Here is a 5420-nt window from a genome sequence, read left to right as displayed (position 1 = left end):
CAGATATGATTTGGAAATATTTTCTCCCAGTTAGTGTCTTGATATATATATATATATATCTCATAAGGAAGCATATCCCTCTATGTAGTGACAAAGGTTTGGGGTCCTGAAGTCTGAGAGACTATCAACTGGCCCTCTTTGAGATAAGCTTCATAACTTACAGAATTTTCAGAACAACCAATACATTGTGTAAGAAGGATTTCAGAACTGGAAGTTGCAGGAAGCGTGCAATCCAGAAAGCATGCAAAGTGCGGCGCACACTGCCTCGGGCCCATTGGAGGGAGCAGTTTGACTATATGAGACAAAGCAGCAAGTGAGCGTCAATCTCAGCAGTGGAAACCACATATCTGCTAACAAATCCAAAATGCACATTGTGCGAGTGGCCTTGGATTCTTCCTAAGAACATGATGATATCTGTTCATTGTAGTAGCAGGATACAGGTTGGCACATTACAGATCCCTTTATGTTTTTCCAAGCTGCTGTTGTTCACCCCTGGATGGGCTGCCTGTGTTCCATATCTGAGAATCCTTAAGTCTTTCCTCATACTTTTTTTTTTTTTTTTAATTTTATTTTTGAGAAGGTTCTACAGGGTGTTCAGGGTCCCACTACTAGATCGGACTTGTAGTGATCTGCCTGTTTACAGCCTCCCAAGAGCTGGGATTGCAAGTGTACACCATCACGCCCACTCTCGCTCATACTCTTTCTTGAAATACATCTACAGAAAACAGTTGTCTTCTGCAGAAAAAAAAAAAAAAATCTATGCCAATGCCCTGCACCTGCTGTCCTCTATTCTCATTTGATAGAATGAATGTGTTTCTGTTTGAATCCTGAACTGAAATATCTTCTGCACAGCCCCAAAGCAAAGACCTCAATGGCTTACAATGCTCACTCCCAAATGCCCATCTCTAAAACTACCCAGGAACTACGGAGGTAATGGCTGCTCACTGAATACCCAATGTGGTGTTGGCAAGGGTCCCCAGCCCTGGGTCTACAGGAGAACTGCTCGGGATGTGTATTTAACACGCAGACTCCCCGGCCCAGGAGCAGGACTCTTGGGCCACATGGCGCCTGCTGACGCAATACTGTCAAGCACCAAGATGGCCCTGATGGCTCCGCAGCCCAAGATCCAAGCTGGGTCATATAATACATCTCAAAGCCTGAGCTCTCACCCAGCCCCACGGCCAGCACAGTGAAGGCCCTTAGGCACTGCCGTCTCTGAACAGCGGGTGTGGACCACAGCTGTCCTGGACAAGGCAGTTGTACTTGGCATAACCCTGCTGTAAGGGACAAGTGTGAGTGAAATTTAAGAGCCTGTAGACAGCAAAATGGAGTAAATCTTGTGTTATAGAAGATGCAGAAGAAACGAAGTACTGGGCTGGCCAAATAGCTCAGTGGATTAAAGCACCTGGTTAGGCAGACGCAGGGGTTGGAGGTTTGATCCCTGGGCCTGCCATGCTGGCGTGGTGGTGCGTGCCTATAATCCCAGTACTTGGGAGGCTGTAAACAGGAGAATCTCTACGAGTCTGATCTATGTAGGCAGACCCTGTAGACCCTTACTAAAATACAAAAATAAATTAAAATAAAATAAATAAGAAACGAAGTACTGACTGAGGTGAACGAGTGACTCGTGCTCTTTTTCCAGGCAGGTGGCCAAAGGAAGGAGATATGTGGTAGAGAGCATCTATATCTTTTCTGAGCAAGGATTCACACTCAGCTCCTGAAAGTACACCACCACCTCTGTTTCCCATCCCTCTGTCTTCTTAGGGCATGGTGCCAGTGTGAGTGATCTGCTTCTATACCCTCTGGTTCTTTTTTGCAAGTAGCTTTATGGAAAAGAGCTACCTCTCCCACCCCTTCAAGTTTTTCCATGTTTTGTTTACTTTTGTCAGGGAAAGCGGTCTTTCATTGTGGCTAAGGATTACATAACATTCAGCAACATCCAGCGTGAACCTATCAGATGAAAGTGATTATGAGGTCTGTGCTCTGATTATAACTTGGTCACTAACTTGCCCTGTGATCCAGCAAATTACTTCAGCTGTCTGACCTGCAATTTTTCCCCTGTATAAATTAACAGAGTTGGTCCAGATCTGGGTTCTTGTGCTGTGTGGGGCCTAGGGTAGCTGAGTGAGCATCTCTGGAGACTTGTTAGACACCCGTATTCTTGGCTTCTGCCTCAGACAGGGGTGGGGCACCGCAATCTGAGTTTAGAGGAGCCCTAGATGTGATTCTGATGTTCCACAAAAGCTTCAGAACTCTGGTCTAGATTAGTAGTTCTTGGCCTGGGCCGCTTTTTGTAATCTACCACTCCTGGGCCCTCTTTCCAAAGGTACTGCTTGTGGAAATATCCGCCCTTTTGGACAACTGTCCCAAATACTAGCATTCAAATAAAAGTACAACGAAGAAACAAACAAACAGAAAAAAAAGGTACTGCTTGAAATGATTTCAGGAGAGGTCCAGACATTGCTATCTGGTTCTGATGGATGTCTTAGATACTATCTGAGGTTGTTTAAAGTTAAAAGTCAGTGTTCTACATTGTGACTGGCTACCTCCAGACCCATAGCCTGCATAAGCCGCATATGTGTTGCAGTAAGAGAGAGGAAAAGGTATTTTCAATATCCTGAAGATGCACAAGGAGAAGAAACTTTTATTTTTTATCTTATCTTATTGAGATAGGGTGTTGCTATGTAGTTCAGACTGACCTTGAACTCACTAGGTAGCCCAGACTGAGCTCGAACTCATGGTGGTCCTCCTGCCTCAACTCACAGAAAATACAGAGATTTTTGTTTTGGGGGGGGTTGGTTTTATTTTTTATTTATTTATTTATTTTTGTGTGTGTGGTACTGGAGAATGAACTCAAGACCTTGTGCTTGCCAGGCAAGCACTTATTCTACTGAGCTATCTCCCTGGCCCCAGAAAATATAGTTTTGATAAGAGGATGCTCTGTGATTTATATCTGAGTGTGACATTTGTTAAACTTTAATCAAGAACATTTAAACGATGAAATAAATAAGTTGTGATGTAAGAATACAGAGTACTTCTCAATGAAAAGATAAAACACTATTGTGCATGATAAAAAAATAATCTTGTGTTGCACACAATGATACAGTTGAATTTCACAATACAGCAATGATCAAAAAAACTGGACAGAGGCTGGGGCTGTAGGTCAGTGGTAAAGCACTTGCCTGGCATGCACATGGCTAGGCAACCCCAACACTATAGAAAAAAATAATAATATTGTATGGCTCCTTTTAAATGAAAATCAAAAACCTGTAATATTAACTTGTGGTAATCAAGGTTAGAACAGTGCTGACAGTTGAGGGTAGAATGCAAATAATTAGAAGACAGCACAAGGAAACCTCCTGAAGTGCTAGAAATGCTCCTCTTCTTGATCTGGTGGTAATTAGGTATATATGTGCACTCACATATACACATAGTACACACACATATGTGTATAATAAAAAGTTCAATATACAGATGAGTATATATATACTCATCTGTATATTGAACTTTTTATTTTTTATTTTTTGAGATGGGTCTCTCTATGCAGTCCAGGCTGGCCTTCAGGATACTTTGTAGCCCAGGTTGGCCTCAAATTCACAGCCATCCTCCTGCCTCAGCCTCCCAAATGCTGGGATTATAAGTGTGTACCACCATACCAGCTTGAACTATACTTTTAAATTTGAACATTTTACTGTATCTTACTCTTCAGTAAAATACCTACAAAAATAGAAATGTAATTCTCTTTTTTTAAAATGCATTTAGTACAGGGTCTCATTACATAGATCGGACTCATAGTGATTCTCCTATTTTTAGCCTCCTAAGTGCTGGGATTAAAAGGCTCACCACCATGCCATTCAGTCACCATCTCAGCGTGGCCCCCATTGGGGGTGGGGCTGGCACAGCACACTGGGGATCAAACCCTGGCGGCTGTGCTCTGCTTAAGCAGGAGCTTTAGTCAGCTGAGTATCTGGCCAGTCCTGTAATTCTCAAGAGCTATAGCTGGCAAGCAGCCCACTATCATGTTATAGACTTTTTATTTATTTATGTTTTGTCTTTTTGAGACAGGGTCTCAATGCAGTTCAGGATGGCCTTAAGCTCACTTTATAGCCCAGGCTGATCCCAAACTTTGAACAGTCCTCCTGCCTCAACCTCCCAAGTCCTAGGATTATAGGTGTGTGCCATCAAACCTGGCTCAGCTTGATTCTTTTAACATTTGTTTAAAATACAAACATAATTTGGTGTCAAAAAAAATGAACAACAAAAAAATACGAACATAGGGCATTAAATTCATGTTACTATTAAGTGTATATGTCAATGTTTATGGTTCAAGATGCAAGGGCAGAGTATGCTCTCCATGTATTTATTTAATTCATTTACTTTTTTGGGACACCAAATTTCTTTATTTCAAGGAATTAAAGAACTTAAGTGGATCTTAAGTGGATCTTCTGGTACAATTGATAGAAAAGGTAATGGTAACCCCAGCGTGCATGTGCCTTGGTGACATTAGCTCTTGCTGTCACTGTCCCCCAGTGTCTGCTTGTTAGGGAGCTGCTCTGCCAGGCAGGACTCAGGGGACTCCCACGATGGTGGCCATCATGGCTGCTGCGTGGACAGTGGTGAGGGCAGGCGAGCATGGGCTCAGACCAAAAACTGTTGAAGAAGGAGGCTGCTGCAACATTTGGTGGAGGACCAATTCATTCACTTTTGCCTGCTGTGCTGGGATTCGAGTCCAGGGCTGTGCATCCGGGACAGTCATTCCACCACCAAGCTACACTCCCAGCCCCAAGCCTCTACTGAAAGCCTTAGTTTGTCTTGAATATTTGCATGTTTTCAGGACTGCATTCCATATAGTGCCCTTGGCAGATTAAATCTCTTACAGAAACCCTTTACTATCTCTTCCTTGCTCCTCTAATCTTGTAATAAATGTAAGCAATGACTCTGTCTGTTCTTTATTATCTGCAGAAAAAGACATCGCTGTCTCCTCTCAGGAGATGGAGGTTAAATGCCTGATAACAAATCAAGGCGCAGCAGGAAGACTCAGGGAGCCTGCAGCAGGCGCACAAATTCATGCAAGCTGTACTAAGCCATCCACCCTCAAAGCAAGGCACGTGTGAAGGGCATCCAGGAGGGATGATTGTGTGTGGTAGTGAGGTGAGAACCAGAGACACTTAGCAAAATGCACAGAAACGTGTTGGGAAAGGAACCTTATGGTAATGGGTGGGAAATTACCGTCCATTATTCAGCCAGCACTTGAAAGCTCCAGACTGGGCAAGCTGATTCAGAGGATATATTTAAAATAAAAAAAAAATACACTTTTTTTAAAGAGAAAAAAATTAAAAGTTCAAAACAAGATAATAGGATAAATAGTTAATACATTACATATTATCTTTCAACTAGTTACTCAGAGGACCAGATGTATG

This window comes from Octodon degus, unplaced genomic scaffold (genome assembly GCF_000260255.1).
Source record: "Octodon degus isolate 3935 unplaced genomic scaffold, OctDeg1.0 scaffold00087, whole genome shotgun sequence".
NCBI classification, from domain to species: Eukaryota; Metazoa; Chordata; class Mammalia; order Rodentia; family Octodontidae; genus Octodon; species Octodon degus.
Note: the sequence above shows the minus strand (reverse complement) of the source record.